The sequence below is a fragment of the Ochotona princeps genome, chromosome 6 (assembly GCF_030435755.1).
Source record: "Ochotona princeps isolate mOchPri1 chromosome 6, mOchPri1.hap1, whole genome shotgun sequence".
Lineage (NCBI taxonomy): Eukaryota > Metazoa > Chordata > Mammalia > Lagomorpha > Ochotonidae > Ochotona > Ochotona princeps.
This window is the reverse complement of record NC_080837.1, coordinates 42,282,085-42,304,213: the sequence shown is the minus strand read 5'-3', so window position 1 is coordinate 42,304,213 and position 22,129 is coordinate 42,282,085. Positions and strand designations below refer to the sequence as shown.

The 22,129-nt window shown below is 34.7% G+C and overlaps 1 long non-coding RNA gene and 1 pseudogene across 2 annotated transcripts in view; one reads left to right on the top strand and one right to left on the bottom strand.

Moving 5' to 3' along the window:
- LOC131480552 (uncharacterized) overlaps positions 1-22,129 on the bottom strand; it is a 148,658-nt gene that overhangs the window by 92,017 nt on the left and 34,512 nt on the right. For both annotated transcript variants that reach the window (XR_009245624.1, XR_009245623.1), the window contains exon 2: positions 21,799-22,025. This is a non-coding gene — a long non-coding RNA (uncharacterized LOC131480552). The remainder of the gene's footprint in view (positions 1-21,798; positions 22,026-22,129) is intronic.
- LOC118759305 (U6 spliceosomal RNA) lies at positions 5,552-5,644 on the top strand (annotated as a pseudogene).

Below are 22,129 nucleotides of genomic sequence, written 5' to 3'. Positions count from 1 at the left end.
TTCTTTTTTTTCATTTTTAAAATTTATTCATTAATTACATTGTATTATGTGTCACAGTTTCATATTCTTTCCTCAGGCTGAAATCTGTAGTCAGATGTAACACTATAACCATCAGCACGAACTCACATGCTAGACTAGATGTCCAGGATAGACTGTTACATCATCATTTATTCAGAAAAATGAATGCCTACTGTTGACTCTAGTTCACATGCTTTCCAACAAATCAGGCTGCAACTGATGTAAATGTAGCAATCAATAAATTCATCTGCTTATCATACAACTTTGTAAATTACTCTGTTGTCTGTGCTTATATACAATTTAGTTTTTGAAATGGATTCATTCAGCTAATTCTTTTAGACAGGATGCATTTATAATGGTATTATTAACACAGTTGCAGGAAAGTTATTCTAAGTCTTTCAAGAAAGAAAAAGTTTTTAGACATGCAATTACCAGGAGAGTGGCAACACATATTCTTGGTGTCTTAGGCTTATCAAATAAACTCAAAAACCTACTGGAAATGAGTAGCAATAGCCTTAAAGCTTAGAGCAAAGTTAAACTTCTACAGAGGGTTTAAACATTTGCATTTCATGAAAATTAAAATGACAAAATCAAGAAGGTTATAACATAATGAAAAAATTTGCCATAAAAAATCACCTACAATGTATGATCATTTAATTGCCCTTAGTTGCTTCAGCCATTTTTTTCTTAAAATAAGGAAAATTGAGTTTCCTAACATATGATATTTAAAGCAAATATTCTGTATATCCATAGATACAATTAGATCATGCTTTTAGAATCCTGGATTATTCTTCAAGCTCAGTACATTGTAAGTGGGTCTGGCATAATGGCTCAATTAGCTAATCCTCCACTTCTGCAAGTGCCGGGATCCCATATTGGCACTGGTTTGTGTACCAGCAGCTCTACTTCCAAGCAAGTAGCCTTCTTTTGGCCTGGAAAAGCAGTGGAGGATGATGCAAAACCTTGGGACATTTTACCCATGTGGGAGACCTGGAGCGAGCTCTTGGCTCCAAGCTTTAGATGAGTTCAGCTCCAGCTGTTGCAGACATTCGGGGAATAAACCAGAGGATGGAAAATCTTTCTCTCTGTTTCCTTCCCTTTGTAAATCTGTCTTTCCAAAAATAAATAAATAAATAAATCTTAAAAAAACTTTGTAAGTTACATTGTGGAAGTCATAGTAATAACCACTCAGGATTTGTTATAGATCTTGGAAGAGTACATGAGACAGTGAGCCACTGCGGCATCACCATTTCACTGTGCAGTTTCAATAGACCCAAAGATTACTGAGCTCCCTTGGAATCCCAAGCAGAGAGCCTTTTGGAATAATTTCATCTAGGCCACCTGTCAACCCAATGGAATAGCAAATGGAAACAAAGGAGTGATAACTAACTACAAAGTCCTTGAAAAAAGATTACCAGAGTTGAAGGAATCAAAGACACAGCTTTGTTGACTTATCAGGTATGAGCAAAACAGCAGACTACTCACCCAGCTGGAGTACAGTGTTCTGGACTACTCACCCAGCTGGAGTACAGTGTTCTGAAGTGCAATATTTCCAAACAGAAAGAATATGGGGGATGCAGAATTCAAAACACTTGTTATAAAACTTCTTATCAACCACAAATAGCACATAAAGTAGGCATTCAAGGAATTCAAGGAATATGTCACACTGGAAATGAATCAAATGAAAGTTGTATATCAGAAATGAAGAATACAGTGGAGCAAACTAAAGGTACAGTGGATAGTCTCCAAAACAGAATGAAGGAGGCAGAAGAAAGAATCTCAGAATTAGAAGGTATTTCCTGTCACCAGGGAAAACAAACAAAAAGCTGGAAGCAGAGCTGCATCAGGCCAAAGAAAGTATTCAAGAATTGAAAGACACTATTAAAAGGCAATATATAAGAGTTATGGGGATTGTGGAAAGTGCAGAAAGAGAAACTGGGATTAAAGGTGTATTCAATGAAATAATAAGGAAAAATTTTCCTAATCTAGAGAAAGAATTGGTAAACAACATCCAGGAGGGGCACAGAACTCCCAACAGGCCTGATCAAAAGAGATCCTCACCAAGATCATCAAGCTCTCTTCAATTGAACATAAGGAAAAAATCCTTAAATATGCACATGAAAAAAGTCTACTGACATATAGAGGAATGCCAATTAAACCCATAGGAGACCTCTCACAGGAAACTCTACAGGCCAGAAGAGAATGGAGCAACATATTCCAGATTCTAAAAGTAAAAAATTGTTCCCCCAGGATAGCGTACCCAACAAAGCTTTCCTTTGTCTTTGGAAATAAATAAAATTTTTCCACAGTCAAGAAAAGTTAAAAGAATATGTCTCTTCCAAACCTGCCCTACAAATGATACTTAAAGATGTTCTCCACATAGAAAAGGCAAATGTGAAGAACAGCCCAGTAAAATAACAACAGAAGACTAAATCAATGAACAACCCATTGCTAAAATGACAGGACCAAATTACTACCAATTCATATTACCACCTATTTGTATTAACCTTGAATGTAAACAGCTTAAACACATCAATCGAATGTCATAGATTAGTAGACTAGATTAAAAAACAAAACCCATCTATTTGTTGCCTACACGACACACATATCACCAACAAAGATCAGCAGAAACTATATCTCATGGTTTTTGATGCTTTCTGTTAGTTTCACCTCTTCAACACACCTTCTTCTGTTTGAATTCTTCACTGACTCATAAGTCATAATGTAGCATCATTTTCTTCAAGAAGGTTCTTAAAATATCAGTTGATATTACTCTAGACATGAATATACTAGTTGTAGTGTTTATATATTTTAATTAAGTATCATGTAAGTTTTAGAATATGAAATGCAACAAAACATGAATGTTTTTATGAAATTTGAATTAAATTTTCATAGGGTTAGTATTGACAAGTATATGGAGAAAATGACTCCCTTCTTGTTAAGTGGGAATTTTTTTTAAAATTTTACTTTTTATTATTACAATTATATGATACAGTTCCATAGGCCCTGGGATTCCCCTATCCCCTCCCCCTCACTGAGTTCCTCTCTATCATTACTATAGCATAGTTCTTATTACACAGTCATATGTCCATATTTTTGATGTCTTCCTCAGTGAACTCTGAGCTTGGCAAAGGGTTTTGCTCCTTTGCAGGGGAGTCCTCAGCAATATTCATTGTGCCTCTGTCTCTTCTTCTGCTCTTGGTCATTGTACTTCTGATTAGCAGATTCTTCTCCTTGGAGTAGTTTTCTAACCTGTGTCACGCACAGGTCTACAGTTCGATTTTACTTATTGTGGTTGGTACGCAGCTCTTTGCTTGCACCCAATTGTGCCACACTCTCCAGCGAGTTCCAAGTCTAGGTTCTTATGTTAGATTTTCTTTTTCATTTCTTCAGCAACACATTAGTCGTTCAGTAGCATGTTATTTAACTTTCAGGTAGTAGCTGATAGTAAAATAAATGATGGTTTTCCAATGAAAAATTTGCAAGTACAGGAATGACTGCATTCTAAAAATATGGAACTAGACAAAGCTATATACATATTCCTCCACCTCTGCCATTTTCCCCCAAATTATCACAGTAGTATCTTTAGTAACAGTCACAATATTAACTTTCTGTTATTAAATGTATCATGGCATTGTAAGTCTAGGAAAAGGTAGAAAATCTAATGTCACACTGTACAGATATATTTACATGGTTCAATGGGAGTCCTACTTTCATTCGCAAGTAGAGACATGTACTACAACATAACTTTACTGCCCTGTATGCTAGTCCCTGTTATATAGTACATCTATTAGAATACACACACACACATGCACTGACATATACTTGATTATCTGTATGTTCTTTGATTGTACTTTGCCTAAAGGCTGCCTTCTGTCAGAAAAAAACACATTATATTTTTCCTTTGGGGACTGGCTTATTTCACTAAGCATATTGCTCTCCAGTTGGGACCATTTTGTTGCAAATGATAGGATTTTATTCTTTTTATGGCTGAATAGTGTTCCATAGAGTAAATATATCACAATTTCTCTTTTTGTTCATCTGTTGATGGGCATCTGGCTTGTTTCCATATCTTTACTATTGTGCACTACAGTGCTATAAATATAGGGTTGCATGTTGCTTTTTCATATGCACATTTTGTTTCATTTGCAAATATTCCCAGGTGTGGGATAGCAGGGTCATATGGTAAATAAGTTTTCAGTTCTTGGAGCACTCTCCATATTGTTTTGCATAGAGGCTGTACTAGTCTATACTCCCACTAACAATGGTTTAGGGTATTTTTTCCCCATATTCTCACCAGCAGTTATTGTTTGTTGATTCCTTTATATAGGCCATTCTCTGGAGTTAGGTGGAATCTCAATGTGGTTTCTATTCACATTTTCTCAAGTTTATTATGTATTTGAATTTATTCTTTTTGAGAATGTCTGCTCATCTCTTTTACAAATTTCTTCACAGGATTGTTTTGTCGTCATTGAGTTTCTGAAGTTCTTTGCAGATCCTGAATATTAGTTCCCTGTCTGTTGTATAGAGTGCAAAGACTTTTGGCCATTCTGTTGACTGCCTCTTCACTTTGTTGGCTACCTCCTTTGCCATAGAGAAGTGTTTTAGTTTGATATAGTCCCATTTGTTTCTTTTGGCTTTAACTGCCTGTGCTTTTGGTGTCTTTTCTAAGAAGTCTTTGCCTGTTCCTATGTCTTGTAGAGTGTTCCTTATATTTTCCTCAAGTAATTCGATGGTGGCTGGGTCCAGAATTAAGTTCTTGATCAATTTATAGTTGAATTTTGTATAAGGTGAAAGATGGGGTCTTGTTTAAAATTTCTTCAAGCAGCTATCCAATTATTACAATAGCATTTGTTGAGAACAACTTTTCTTCCCAGGTTATTTTCAGTTTTCCTGTTGAAGATGAATTGTCTGTACATATGTGGGTTCACCTCTGGGGTTTCTTTTCTTTTTTTTTTTTTTAAAGATTTCTTTTATTTTTATTACAAAGTCAGATATACTGAGAGGAGGAGAGACAGAGAGGAACTGGAGCTGCCGGGATTAGAACCAGCTGCCATATGGGATCAAGGCGAGGACCTTAGCCACCAGGCCACGCTGCCGAGCCCTGGCCTCTGGGGTTTCTATTCTGTTCCATTGATCTTCTCTAAATTTGTGCCAGTACTAGACTGTTTCAATTGCTTCTGTCCTGTAGTATGTCTTGAAATCTGGTATTACGATTCTTCTAGATTTTTTATTGTCTAAGATACCTTTGGCTATTTGTGGTCTCTTGTGTTGCCAGATGAATTTTTGCATCTTTTCTAGCTCTGAGAAGAATGTGTGGATTTTGAATGGAATTATTTTGAAGCTGTAGATTACATGTGCTAATTTGAGCATTCTGCTGACCCAATTCACAAGCATGGTACAGTTTTTCATCTTTTAATGTCTTCTGTTTATTTCTTTAATGCTTTATAATTTTTTCATAGAAAATTTCACATCTTTGACTAGGTGTATTCCAAGGTATTTAAGTTTCTTTTCCACTGTCTTGAATAACATTGTCCTTACATGAGCACATATACTAAAATTGGAATGATACAGAGAAGATTAGATGGTACTTGCACAAAGAAGACATGAAATGCTCCATATTTTTTGAAGGCAGGAAGGTTAGCAAGGTTTTTTCACTAAGGTCCAGAACCAGTCAAGGATGTCCGTTTTCATCACTGCTATTCAACATAGCAAAGTCAATCAACCACCTCAGCTAAATGTTGGCAGCGAAATACTGGACAAATGATGGAGACTCTATGATGTACTATGTCAATCAGTGGATTCTTCAACAACCTCATCGTGCTTGGAGTGGCAAGACTGGCAGCGATTCATAACTGGTGAACTATCAAAACCACCTGAGCAAGTATCTCAGAGCATGCCCCATATCCGGGACTTGGGGTGGATGGGAAACTGGGTGGGGCTTCTCCCTCAATATCCCCCTTTACCTCAGATACAAGAAGGAAACAATATGGACATAATAGTCTTACCCACTTCCCTATAGCCCCTGAACCTTTTTACCATAATTAACTATGTAAAGATTGTCAAAAATATAATAAAATAATTTTTTTAAAAAAAGGAAATGCTAGCCAGAGCTATTAGGCAATAATAATAATAATAATAATAATAATAATAATAATGGAATTCAAATGGAAAATGGAAATGAGGAAGTCAAATTATCCCTGTTTTAAGATAACATGATTTTATACATAGGATAAACAAGACTGAACAAAGAGACTACTGGAACTCATAAGAGAGTTTGGCAAGGTAGCAGGATACAAAATAAATGAAGATCAATCGATTAAAAAAATTTAATTGAAAGTTTAAAAATGGATGTTAAGAAACTGACTTACCATAGCAATTCCACTCTTGGGAATATAGCCAGATGAACTGACATCAACATACAAGAAAGCAACCTACATCCCTATATTCGAAACAGCACACTCCACAATAGCAAAGATTTGGAAGAAAGCTAGATATTCACTAAAAGAGGAATGGATAAAAAAAACTAAGGTACATCTATTCCATGGAATACTACACAGCAAACCCTATGAAACTATACTATAAAATTCAAAATTAAGAAAAAAAAACACAAATGAAATTCTATCATTTGCAACAAAGTGGTCTCATTGAACATCATTATTCTCAATGGGACAAACATCATATATTTTCTATGATATAAGGCAACCTTTTGCACAAATAGAGAACAAATATATGTAAAGGTAAACAAGTACACACACATATAAATATATAAATATATATATACATATTCTCATATATGAACTGTATGATGGAGACTAGTGTACCAGGAGATGAAGCACTGTAGTATGTATCTCAACTCGTGAATAAAAGACCACCCAAATGAAACTGTTACATATGTCTTGACAATTTGATACTAGATTTTCTTCCAACTCTTATACCTACAGTGGTATGATACAGTTAAACAGCAGAATGTTGCAGTTGTGACTGTAGCTGAAGGATTGTATTACTGGGAAAAAGAATGGGGAGTGAGAAAAGGGAGGTAAAGGAGGGGGAAATTCCAGAACTACAAAATTGCATCAGGGAAAATAATAAAAACAATTTTTTTTTAAAAAAAAGGACATTGAAGACACAGAACTTATTTTCAGCAGCTAAAATTCATGATTTCTGGTCACTATGATTTTATGATTACTATTTCCCTAACATTTACAGAAGAAACTATTGTCACTAGTGTGTTTATTTCCAGTTTATCATCATCAATGGCGGGAAGGATAATTACAGAACAGAAAGTGAGTAATGATGTCTTTTCTTCCAAATTTTAACTTTATTGTGTATTTCCCTAGCAATTAGCTGATCACTTTGTTCAAAATCTTACTCGAAAATATGTATTTAGATGATTAGCATTACTCAGTACCCAAGCATTTTCACCAGCTTTAGTTCATGATACTCTTTATCATTCACAATCCTTATGCGTGTAGCACAAGGATGTTTTTCTTGATGCCCTCTTCCCCATTTTCCACATATTCCTCTACTACTGAGAAATGAAATTATCAAATTGAGAGAAAATCCAAGATAAGGTAATAATATTTGGACATCATTTAGCTTCTGCAATTATTGTTTAGTCATTTTTCACGTATACATTCAGCTTTATGTTTTTATCTTTCTTTTATTTTAAGATTTACTTATTTATTTGAAAGAGTAACAGAAGAGGAGAGAGCGAGAGTGGGCAAGAGAGATGTCTTTTATCTGCTGGTTCACTATCTAGATGACCACAGGGGCTGAGTTTGCACCAGGCAAAAGTCAGAAGCCTGGAGTTCTCTTTTGGTCTCCTATGTGGTAGGGGTCCAAGCACTTGGACCATGCTGCATTGCTTTCTCTGGTATATCAGTAAGGAACTAGACCTTCAGAAGCAAAGCAGCCAGGACTTGGACAAGTGCTGTGACATGGAATGCTGACCTTCCAAGTAGTAGTTTAAATTTGCCACAATGCTTTCACTAATGTTTATAGCAATTGCTCACTTGGCAGTAATAATGGCAGTTTCATGGAAAGAATAAGAGGAAAGTGTCTCAATAACAACCCTTCAAACAAGAGTCATCATTTTTGTATTTTCATGAGTTAAGACTGTTACCAACAATTTTGGTTTTGGAACCACAACTAGAAAATTACTTGAGGTTTCCTCTAATGCAAGAGAGGAATGTAGTTTACCAAATATATGATGAAAAATATAAAGAAAGGTCATGTAGTAAAGTCAGTATTAAACCAATACCTGAGTGGAACATGATGCTCACCTGTGAATACGAGTTTAAAGAAGGGAAGACAGAAAACAAGCATATTGCGAATATGGTAAGCCACCAACAGGAAAAGGAAACAAATGGAAATGGAGCAAGCTCTCAGACCATGATGCGCTAGAGAGCTTCTCTCAAGCTCTGTATTTTAAAGGTTAATTTATGGATCTACTGATGTGCAAGACAGAATGGCAGAGAGGCAGAAAAAGAGAAATCGTCCATCTACTGGTTCACACAGCAAATGCCTGCGACAGTTGGGAATGGGTCAAGCTAAAGCCAGGAACCAGGAACTCCGTCTGAGTGTCTCCTATAGTTGGTGTGGATCCAAGAACTTGAGCCATCACCTACTGCATTTCACATATATTAGCAAGAAGCTGGATCAGAAACAGAGAAAGTTCTTCAATCCAGACACCTTGGTATGCTTTATGACTGTCTAAGTAGTGACATTTAGCCCAATGAATTAAAGCACCTACCCCAGACTCTTATTTTGATGTTATGTCTTCATAAAGACTCTAGATTATAGTGGACTTTTGCTTAGAGAACCCAATATGACACAGTTCAGATACATTCTGATGTCATTAAAATGTTTTTAACAGTCTGATGCCAGGGGCAGCTGCAGTGGACTAATTCTCCACCCTGTGGCACCAGCATCCCATATGGATGGGAGTGGTTTTTGTGTCCTGGCCACTCCATTTCCAGTCCTGCTCTCTGCTTCTGGCCTTGGAAAGCAGTAGTGTATAACTCAAGTTTTTGGGACTCTACACCCCTTTTGGAGACCTGGAAGTAGCTCCTGACTTCCTGCTCCGGATCAGCACAGCTATGGCCATTGTGGACATTTGGGGAGTAAGTTAGCAAATAGAAGACCTCTTTCTCTCTTACTCTCTCTCTCTCTCTCTCTGTAAAATATTTCAAACAAGAATGAATACATCTCTAAAAATAATAAAGAGTCTGATGCCAAAAAGCCTAAGAAAGCTGTGTTTAAAAAAGGCATTCATGGGACAGTGTAGTAGCCAAGTGGCTAAAGTACTCACCTTGCACACACCCAGTTTCCCATTTGGGCATGGGTTCATGTCCTGGCAGCTTGATTTCCCATACAGCTCCCTAGTTTGGGCCTGGGAAAGCAGTAGAGTATGGCCCAAACCTTGGGACCCTGCACCCAAATAGGAGACCTGGAAGAAACTCCTGGCTCCTGGATTCAGATCATCTCAGCTCGGGCCATTGTGGCCACTTGGGAGAGTGAACCAACAAATGGAGCATCTTTCTCTCTGCATCTCTTTCTCTCTGTTATATTTGCCTTTCCAATGAAATTAAATAAAACTGTAATTTGCATTACTAGAATTATTTCTCTGTATTTTAAATGATATCCTAGGATTTATTTTTCCCCTTATGTTTATGTCAGACTTCTTATTCATGTTGTCCACAAGCAAAATAGCCTGTGGTTTCCTGACATTGGTGTTTTTATATATGCTTAGTTCCTTGGTTTTATTAAATCAAAGTAAAATATAATATATGAGTTCAGGGAGATATGAAGCTTGACAGAGAATCCCTCTTTCCTCAGACAAAGAGAGAGAGGAAGAGAGAGATAGAAAAAAATAATGAATCTTCCTCACTAAGAATGCAAACCCTGAAGCAGTGGCTGCCATCAGCCCTTGAAACTCTAGGCCTCTTCAAAGATTCAGAGCACACTGTAGTGTATGAAAACACAGAAATATCTCATTAAAAACCTATTTTGGGGTTACCAGCTTGTTCTATCACAATGCACAGCGTGTGTTAATGTGGTCAAATATACTGACTTAGCTATGTAACTTTATCTAGCTTAAATGATTATAAAATCCATTAGCTGCAGGTCTTGTCTATGACACATGGATGATGGTTACTAGCTACTGCATCCAGTCCTCCACACTATTTTACGCAAACTACACAGCAAACCCTTTAAAAAAGTGAAAACAGGATTTAGGAGGAAAGATTCGAAAGTTTGGATAAACAGATTTTTAAAAAAGTTCTGGCAGGCATTGAACCCACATTCAAGCAAAAGAAGGTCATATTTAAGCAGGGCAACTTCCAGACAGCAGGCTAAAAATGCCTATTAATCAGACATGGCTGCTTTAAGTCTGCAGCTCCAGCTTCTTAGGATGGGTCAGAAGTGGTTCCAATACCCATCTAGTAATCTATGTATTAATAAAGTAAGGCTCTACCAATAATTCAACCATTTAAAACTGCAACAGGTTGGTAAAAGTGACCCCGTCATACTGTCTTCTTATTCAGGACTGTCTTGGAATAACTAGTGTCAGCACTCCAGTTTCAGACACCTACTGGTATTCCAGGAGCCATTCAACCAATCCAAGCCCTGCTACCCAGACATGGCATAGTGCCCTCACATGGAGACCTCAGGTTTGGAGGCCTCTGTGCCTCTGTAGCTGCATGAGAACTAGGATCGTTCAGAAGGAAGTTAAGACAAGATGGTGGATGTGTGAGCTGGCTGATGCAGTTTTATCATAGATACTAAATAGTTTAAATGTCACCTCTGGTTGTGAGAATAGGAAAGAAATGCAGGTTTTGACAAAATGAGATATTCTTCTTTTAGCTAAATATTCAGGCACTTTTATAATGGGATCCACTAGTATCCAATTGCAAACATGCAATTTAACTGCAAAATAATAAAAATTTCCAAATTTCCACAACAATTTGTTCTATGCTAAATGGATTATAAAATTATCAAAGGTGAAAAGATCATACGGTTTAGAAACTCTAATACCTTTAATGAAATGATAAAAAAAAAAACCCACCTAAATCTAGCAATTTGTCATTTTGGGGACCAATGTTAAATAACTTCTTTGTAATATTTATTAATATTATGGGGAACTCATGAAAACCTAGCTTAACAATAACAGTAAATTTCTTATATCAGTGAAGATTACTCATTAGCTTAATCCTGCCCCATATGTATTATGAATAAGTGATGGGTAATGTGGAATGTATGTGGCAGTAAGAAGACATGACAAGGGGTTAAGAGTAAGATACTAGCACAAAAGTCCTAAATTCTGGGTAGTTGATCTACAAACTTAAAACAATTTATGAATTCTTTGACTCTGACATTCGACAGTGGCTTTCTGCCACATTTGAGCTTGCTTTATAAGACACTTGACAATGTGTTAAAAAGAGGTTTGCCAAGTTATTTGTGTCCTTGCCTTTTTTTCCGCACTACAGGCAAGCAAGTCTTTTAATTGTGTGTGTGAGAGAGAGAGCACTGATGCTTAAATAACCATTAAATAGACTTGAATTTATAGCATTGTTTCTAAGAAAACTGTATTTGAGCTCCAGGCAACTATTAAAAACTAAGTTCTGAGAAATTACATTCAGGTAAATAGGTTATTTCTTGAAAATATTTTCATCCTCAGTTGGGCCTCCTTAAATCAATCAACTCTTTGGGGTTCTCAAAAGAATGACCTATTCTTGTTTTTACTTTTGTTTTAATTACACAATAAACTCATGGCCTAGACACTACTGGAGGTTAAATTCCATTAGAGTTCTCAAAGTCACAAGTAAAGAATTCCTGGATCCACTCAAAATAATTTTTGTGAACAGAGTCCTTTAAAAGACAATGAATGTTAATACAGTAATTCACAGTAAAGTCCTGCAATCTTACATGTAATAAAATGCAACCAAAAGTGTGTGTGACTTGGAAGAATTTTGCTGTCTATTGTTGAACTGGATCATTTGAAAAATTGGAGCTAAGTGCTGAACAGGGAAATCTACAATAAAAATGGCAGCAGTAGGATAAAAAGAGCTTTTATAGAGAATGCCAACATTTCTATTCATATGAACGCTTCTGCTAAAATATGCTAATCTGATCATTTTGATTTACTGATTTTTGCCTAATATTTATAAAAGGCCAATCATGTAGAATTTTGTATTTTGTAGTAAATATTTCATGGATTTTTAAAGTATTTTTCTCCATCCCCAAAAGAACAAAACACTGATTAATGGCTGTGATCAGGAAATATGAATACTATAAAAATAAGACAAGACTATAATGTTCTACTTTTCCAGAGCACAACTAGAATTTCAGAAGGTAGCAATGAATTTTATTTTACATATAAAAATGTACATATACCTGAAGTATACAAAATCTATTTCTGTTATTTGATTTGTGGAAGTTTTAGGAAATTCTGAATATTTTAAAAATTAAGCCACATCATCAGTCAGTTGTGCCTTTCACCCCTGTAAAAGCAGTTTTCCTGCACTGCTTCTGAGCATTGGGAGGAAACAGCCACATGATTACTCTCTGTCATGTTTGCTGTATAGATGGCTAAAGGCTCTAGTGGCCTACCAATTTTTCTCAGACTTCAACAGCATCATTCACTCTAGAAATAGTTATTATATCCCCAGAAATAGCTTGGCTTCTACTGAGCAGCCAGTTTGTTTTTATCTCATGGACACTGCAGATTCTGTCACTGATTGCATTTCGCTTTTTGCATAGACTGTTAGAAAGCTCAGAGCCAAATATGACAAGGACATAAGACCTCATGGCACATATTTACATAAAAAAAGGATCTTGATTCCTGTTGGCAGAATTTTATTGCAACTTATCACACATTTGGTGAGTATGTAATATGAATCAGGTGCTCTACTTCAGTTTTGTTTTTCCAGTTTCTTCATTTAATAAGAAATAAAACTTTTGTTATCTTATGCACTTTGCTATGCTATCAAATATAGAATACTAGACTCCTAATTTTTAAGAGTACAGATTGCAGCCAGAAGACCATACTTTTCCAAACTAGAGAATTAGCTCGCCTCAATTTCTGGCAGGAAAGATGGTTTTCTATAAATTCCAATCACATCATATGGTTTGGTGCAAAATGAACTATCTATATGCATGAAGCTAATTGCTTAATAGCCCTACTAACATATGCTTTCTGGAAAATATATACACACACATACAACAAATGTAATTGGTAGAATTCTTTGCTTAAAGGTCTCTGTAGTTTTAGCAGAAAGTTGTAAGCAAACCAAGAAACTTGCATACAAAATTATTCATTTATTCTACCCTTTAAGTCAAGTGCAAGACAGTACTATTCCTCCCCAAAAGTTATATGGCTATTCTTTCCTTTAAAAGCCATTTCATTTGAAGAACAAATATAAAGTGTGCAAAGCTTTTCCTGGATGCCCAAAGATTACCTTTGTAAAAGAAAAAAATGAAGGCCTCTGCATTTCAGAGCTTAAAACATCAACAAAACTCTAATCTTGAAATAAGTCTACAAATGCCTTATGCTAGAAAGAATACAATGTTTGGTGTACTTCGATAATGTGATAGCTACTTAAAGGTCCAATAACAAATTTATTTTCGGGTACAGGATTTATTAAGACTGGAGACAAATGTTGGAAATTATCAAAAAAAAAAAAGAAAAAAAATTAAAATCAACTGCAGTCATAACAAAATTTCCCTTTCTATGGTTCTTATGAACATTCTCTCCCTTTCTTTACATCTTACAAGCATTCCACATAATTAAAAATTTCAAAATTATATTTGATATTGAATTCTACTATATCACCTTTTACCAAATCTCATATATTATTGATAACTTCTTTTGTTATGTTTGAGTCACAGAAATGCTAACATCAATTTTATATTTCTCTGTTCTATCATATGCATATGCATAGTACCACATGATTTTAAATATTGTAGTGTTTGGAATATATTTGCATTTTCAGTAACTAACATTTTCCCTTTTAACATTAAAAACATTCGTAATAGTTCTTTGATTTCTAAAATCATCTCATCAATCTTTTGACATGTTAGAGTTAAAATTAGACATTTATTGCTACTTTATAGCATTCTCATGTAAGAAATGTAATAAATGACATTTGTCTTCTTGTGTATTAGTTGGTAAAATTTCATAATCTTCCCAGACTTATGAAATTCTTATCCAAAATATTTTATTTTTGTAATATAAAAATAATATACAATTATTTTACATATAAATATATAAAGGTATGTAATAACTGAGATTATTACCATGAATTTATTTCCTGCTCTCCCATCCCCAAAGTATGATATATTGATGGAAATTTTCATATGTAGATTTTGTGTCCTGACATGTTAATTAATTCCCTTCTTTTTTAGTTCAGGTAGTTTTGTAGCAGATTCACTTGGGCTTTCTTCATGTAAGGATGGATTCAATATTAATAAGTATTTACTTAAAACTCAGTATTTTATATTAGAAAAAGTCTATTATGTCATCCCATTTGCATTAACTTTATTGATCATATTCATTCATAATAAGGTAAGACCTGGGTAATTCTAAGTACACTTGATCTAATCTAGATTGTATATAGTCAGACATTTCATGAAAATGAGAACTCGCGTTCCTTTTTCACTAACACATCTTTTATCAGGTCATTCACTGCTTTACTGAATTGCTTAGAATTTTCCAGGAAGGCCTGAAATGAGGCAGTCTTCCCTCATTTCAGATAATGTTGTGATCATCCCTGATATTTATAAAATGCAGGCTGTTTCCTAGTTACCTTTGAAGGACCTTCAACAATAGTAAACAATTAGTAATAACTGCATTAATACACTGCCAGTGTTTGGAGGAATTCCAAAGAGAGAGTGGCAGGTACTAGAACTTCCATATTACCACAGGGAGCATACCAAATGTCTCTTTTTCTTTCTCATTGTCCTTTCCCTATTCCTGTTTTAATTATTTGGAGGGTAAGCAATACTTCCTTGTTTCCTGAAGTAATTCTTGGGTTTATAAGCACATTTAAAACAAGGCTCCATTCTGGAATGTGCTCAGTATGAATTCTTGAGGTAGAAGGTTGCCATTAGAAAATGTTATATACTTTTGCCTGTTTTATTGACTCAATTTATCATAGTCTCCTGAACCAGTGTAATCTAGCATTGAGCAATAACTGGGTATGTTTTAGCTTTAAAATGGTTTCTGAGATCAATTAAAGATCAATGCATTTTGTCACTATTTGCATTCTTTCATACAAAGTCTCTGACAGCAGGTGATACCACCTAATCTAATACAATTTTAAATAGGAATATAATTTTAAATAGGTATTCAGTAGCAGATTGGCTTTGATACATGCACTGATTCATTTTAGCAAAATTAGTATTATTTTTGAAACACAGGGGATACAAACAAGCAGCAAAAAGAAATAACTTATTTTCCCTTGAGTTTAAGAAAGTCAGTGTCCTCTGAGGGAGACAATTGTTGACATGCCTGAGCACTTTTAGTGAGGAAGACGGAAGATCACTTACAGCACTGAAATGAGATGACAGCTTCAGGGGGAAAGGGAGTCTAGAAAAATGTACTGTGGGTGCCTAGCTCTGCTGTGTAATTCTTTCCCGTCTGTGGAAAAATAAATACAATTTGCCCCATTGTACACTATGGGAATAAAAAGGAAATTAAATTGCTAAATACATATATACATTCTATTATATATTATGTATTATTTTTAACAATATGCACACACATATCTACACATACCTATCTCTGATTTTATTTAGGTACAGAATGTAAATCATATCAAATGTACTTCAAATGTACAATTATTTGATTCAGATGCCTTCTGATTTTCTAAAATTCATTTGTGCATTTGGTGCTCTTTTCTACAAAAGCTTTCATTAGATTCACAAACAGAACAATATAATATCTTTAAACAAGGCATAGTAATCTTTTCCAATCCCACTGTGGAACAATGTGTAAAAAGCAAATTATTTCTAAGCATTTCTAGGGTGCCACTATTCTCCATTTGACCCATGTTAAATATTCTCATTATAATTACTTCAAATGAATACAAAATCTCAATTTAATCCCAACCCTGGGGAAATAAAACATACCACTCTGAGATGAAAGACTCAGCTACCTAGTCATTTGAATGCACTGCATGTTCTTAACATGGCTCATAAGTGAACTGTATTTTAATAACTGAAATCAGAGCACATTCAAAACAATATGTAGCTATCAACTAAATGTCATAAACCTGATAATGCAAAAGAAATAAACACACACCTGCATATTTGAGCCATTGAATTTATGATGGAGTTATACATGGCTCAGGTGGATATTTTTCAAACCTCTTAGCCTGCTCTCAGTAACATAACCGATTATATTAATTAACCAGTAGGAGATCATTGACAATGAAATCTAGGGCACAGCTTTCTGAAAATGAAAAGGCACAATTTTTCTCAACGTACCTTTAACATTTTACTTCTGCATTGCTTGCCAGAGTCTTGAGTAGTCTTTGGGTAGAAGTCTTATATTACATTTAAATAAGAAAGCCTGGTTTTAATTAATATTTGCTTGACAAGGTATAACAATATTGTGCATCTGCATTTTTATTTATTTCCTATTTTATTGTTGGAAATCCCTTATGCTTGAAAACATATTTTTCTTTTCTCCAATTCTACATTTGGCAAGCATCAATCTTTTCTTTACTTTAACACACCATAGTTGACAGGCTGCTTTTGTGAGAGCTTCAGTTCATACACTGCCTTAGTATGACAAATTTATTTATTTATTCACTTACACAATGAATTACTATCATCCTGTCTTCAGAAATTAAGGTTGGAAAATTTTTGAGTAAATCTGATTAAATGAAAGTCTAAACAACTCAACACAAAATTTAAAAATGTATCATTGAGTATACTTTATATTATTTCCCTTCAGAGACTGTGACATCTTTGAAGAATATTAGTTGGGTAAATACTCAAAATTTCTTAAAATATTATAAAGAAATTTGCTCCCACCCAGAACTTACTTGTCTAAAACATACTTTTAATATTCTGAGTTTGTCTTTTTAAAAACTAGGTCATACAAAATTCTTAGGACACAAATTAAATGTTGAAATTCAGTCTTCATTTCTTTTCAGAATGTGTGGTCTTTTGTGTGTGTGTGGGGTAACTTTCATGGAAAAAATCTGCAGCAAGATGAAGTCAAAAGTATCATTCATTCATTGCAAACATAATCAGATCACTCAGTTTGGAACTTCCTCTTACATTACTAGAGTGATACAATGAAATCACTGCACACCTACAAAATGTAATCAAGAAAAGAGAAATCCAGTCTTCCTAAAATAACAATATAAACATCTTGCAATGTAGCCAGAGAGGATAGTTTCCTTTTGGAGATTCAGATTGGAAAGTGCTATGTCTTTCTGTCTTTGTCTTGCTAACTTTCATTGTACAACCAAGTACTGACCGCACAAGGAGACCCAGAGGCAGATAGAAACACAAAAAATGAGAAAAACTGAAAAAATATATATATTAGGGAAGGTTAAGGGCTACAGATGTATATACAGTTTAAAAAAGCAAATATTATTGTAAAGTATTTATATATGTGGTTCCATAGAGGAAATAAAAATCTTTAGTAGCAACCAAATAAACGTGCCTTTTATATTAGTCTTTGATTTTTTTAGAAAGTCAATATATGTAGATTATTTCACTTTTCATATCACTTCAATGGATGTTAGCCTTTTCCTTGTTTTATTCCTAGTTTAGAGGTCTTTAACAGAATTTTATTTATTCAACTTTAGTCAATGTTTCTGAAATCTTCCCTATAGAGTTAAAGATATCTGGAATCATCAGTGTGTATTTAGACCAGTTCTATTTGCTGGGCTGGAGGAATTCAACTCCTATTACTTTACTTCAAATCATACCATAAAAATATCTAAATATGCCAAATTTATCTTGTTCTTTTGGCCACTGGACACTATATTTCTAACAAGATGAAGCTTGGTCCACATGTTATTTTAAAATAATCACACATCCTACTATTAAAGTTTTATTTATTAATTGGAAAAGTAGGCAGTGTGACCAAGAGAAAGGGAAGTGAGAAAGACAATGTCTGCTAGCTGTTTCACTCCCTAAAGGCTCTCAAAAGCTGGGACTGTGCCAGGCTGAAGCCAGGAGCCAGGACTCCATCCATGTCTCCCATGTAAGTGACAAGAACCAAAAATACTTGAGCTATTACGTACTGCCTGCCAGGGTTCATGACAGCAGGAAACTAGATCACAGACAGAACTAGAACTGCATTCCAGGCACTGTGACACAGGATGTGGTGTCCCTTGTGGTAACTTAAACAGTTGTGCCACAATGCCTGTGCTATAGCATTTCATTTTTATATTAAGCTTTTAAAAAGATTAATATTGAGAAAATTTAGTATAGCTTTTATTTGATTAATGATTACACTTCCAGTTTGAAATCTCATAACTGAATTCTTTATATCCCTAATTGTTTTTGTGGATATGTATCAATCTATCTTGTTTATCAATACCACCAACAAATGTGTTCTTGCTATGTACCAGGCAGTGTAATACTGGGCAAAATACTGGGAATACACAGGTGAACATAATTAATGAAAATAATGATAAATACATAGCTAAAGATTATTTAAATATATAAATGAAATGAACAGTTTCAACAATTTAAAAAAATTATATCTAAGTAATCTTTATTTTAATGCCTTTATAATTTTTTACAGGAATAACTCACAATTTAAAAAACAAACCTGAACAATATTTCTACATTTTATTTTGAAAAAGTGCTTATTTCTATGAAAGATTTTCTGTTGTGCTCTAAAGAAAATAACAAGCAGGGCCTAGTATGATAGTCTAGAGACTAAAGTCTTCACCTTGAATGTCCAGGATCCAATATGAGTGCTGGTTCATGTCCCAGCTGCTCCACTTCCTTCCAGCACCCTGTTTATGGCAGTAGAGGATGGGCCAAAACCTTAGGACTCTGCATCCACATGGAAGACCCAGGAGAAGCTCCTGGCTCCTGGCTTCAGATCAGCTTAGCTATGGTTGTTATGGGCACTTGAGGAGGGAACCAGCAGATGAAAGATGCTTTTCTTTGTGTCTCCTTCATTCTATAAATCTTTAAATAAGTAATTCTTTAAAAAGTAATTCTTTAAAAACTAAAAAAGTAAATACAAGTAATCTGAAGGTATTATCAGAGCAGCTTCCAGTCATCAATAACAGGCTGAATAGTGTTTTTAGTGTGTTTTAAAAAAGAAAACACTGAAAATAGAAGTTTTCAATTAAGACCATAGTTTTTAACTTTGCAATTGCCAAAGTAAGGCATCACTATATGCTTTCAAGTAACATTCACAAAATACAAAACTGATTACAGTAAAAAGTGAATTTTTTTTCTATACTAGCATTAACTTTACTCACATGACACAATTCCAAGTTGAAAGAATAAAACACAATTAGGATCAGCATCATATTCTTATATCTACAGTTACACTGTAGCATAATTTAAGGAAGTCTATTGAGAATAGAAATGAATACAAGCCACAAACATTAAGAATTTGTAATACCACCTTTTTCCCTCCGCCAAACACAGGGCAGAGGCAAACTCAGGAGAAACCCACTGTGCCATCTTTGCTTCTTTCATTTATGGGGTCCTATCATTACTGTTGTCAACACTGTGATCAGAAGGAGGAGGCGGGAGAAGGGACTGTAATGGAAAAGGAAGGTGGAGGAAAGAGGAGGGAGAAGGAAGGAGGAAGGAAAAGGAGGGATTCTTCAAAGTGAAAGCTTGGTCAGAAACTAGGCAAGTAAACATGCCTTGGAAAAGAAATGGCTATCATTTAAAAGAAAGTGCTAACTGGAATGTAGCTAAGGAAACAACTCATACACTGATGTGATTAAATAAAAACATGATAACTAAATAAATTACTTAATTTGCAAGTTATTGCAGATACTAAAGTATTAAAATTTATAAGTAAGAATCCCTGAGATATCAGTTAACAATAAATATTTGGAACATTTTCATTTATCAATAATGCCATCTGTCCTACCCAATTTGAATGGACTACAGCCCATCATACGGCTTCCTTCCTCATTGATCACTTTGTGAGTGAGGTAGAAAAACCACTCATAGAATCATCATGTTATAGGACACCATTATTAAAAAGATACGGGCGAAGGAAAAACACAAGTTGATACTTAATTGGAAACTGTCAAGCCAATATGGTAAAGTTTTAACCACCAACATTGTGATTCTAAAAAGTATTTGCATTTTGAATAATATTGTGTCAATTTTGTACTCTGTTCTATCAACTTAAAAGATGACAAAAGAACCGGAAAAATTCTGAGAAGGCTATAAAAGTTTATCATGATATTTTCTTACTATTAATTATCTTAAGATTATGCTCAAATATTCTTTTGGGCAGGGATAATTAGATTTAAAGTAGTTTTTATTTTTCTTTATTGGAAATTACAAAATGATCATTTAACTTCTGATAGAAAGTTGTTTTTAAGGCAAAACAGTAGTTTGCAATGCATGTAGTTATAAGGTAAATATGGCTGGCATGCCTAGAAATTACTTCAAGCTGTATTAAAATGACCAACCCTTATTTTGCCTGTTAGCTTCAAAGAAATCATTCTATAAACTATTTCCTTGGTAAAACTCAATCTAAATCAGGATCCACATCTGTGCAAAGATGAAAACAGATATACTTTGAAGAAATATGTTTACCCTAGAATAAAACTTAAATTTATCTTAAATGATTCAAAATTTTATAGCTTTTTATTTTTAGCTAGCATTGAATATCAAATGAAGCTACTGGGGTTGGGGGTATGTATAAAAATCTGTGAAATAGCTCAAATTCAAATGTGTCAGCCACAGCAAAAATCAATTAAAATAAAGCACAACTCCAGGAAATATTTTCCTATCAACAGACGATAGTAACTTTCTACAGAAATCTGCAGACTCCATGAGTCATGGGGGAAAAAAGGTCCTCAGGTATGCCAGCCTTACACTCGAGCACATTCAGAAACAGCCACAGTGTTGTCATCAAAATTGAGAGGCACAGGAAATTAATGCTCATTGGGTGCAAATTCCACCTCTTAATACCAACAAAGAACAGATTCTTGTTCTTCCTAGAATATACTGCAATCATCAGCTGACTTTATTATTCATTTTCTCATGACACACTGATATACCCAACAGTTAGACTTAAATTTATTATCTTTCAGAAGCAACTATGGATGTTCTGTAGAATAACTGAACAGGCCTAATGGTAAAACAAGCAAACAGAATCACTGTTAAATATTCCAGAAAATAGCTATAAATGTTCCTAGAAAGTATGCAATGTACTCCTAGTGAACAAGTATCAGAAAGATCAACACCTATGTCCAACATTCCTGGAATGTATATGGGCAGAAACATAGATCTATTTAGATCTAATAGATCTATTTCTTCTTAATTTTCTAAGAACTCTAAGCTGCTCTTGAGAAACTCTTCACTTATTGCTTTGAGGGAATTAACTGATGGCTATAACTTTTCTGTTAAGCAATTTTTGTTCTTTATTGTGCACAGCCACTTACCAGGCAGAGCACAGTAGTGTCATCAAACCTTATTATGCAAGATTTAGTTCAAATACTTAGGAAATGCACTAAAAAGAGACTTGATATTTCCTGAAGAAACTTTTTTTCCCACAAATTTCTATTTTGTATGTGAGAAATATAATGTAGCAGGTACCTTTTTAGTATGATGAAGAACTTCTTCAAAGTATCTACAGCCAGTGGTGATGAAATTACTGTGCCTTGGTAACAGCGAGTCGTGAGAGTGTGCTGAAGCCCATGCCTCTTGGCATAGCATTCATGATGTTTCTGGATATGGCTGGAGATAGGATCACCTGCACTTGTAATCCATCCCTCAGAAGCATCATTGTGCAAAGTAGTAGTAGTGCTTTGCACTTCTCCAATCTAAAACAAGAAAAGCAAATGAAAATCTGAATTAAGAAAACACTACATTTCAGCTATTTATTGGTTCATAAGCTGAAAAATGGATTATGATTTCTATCTTGATG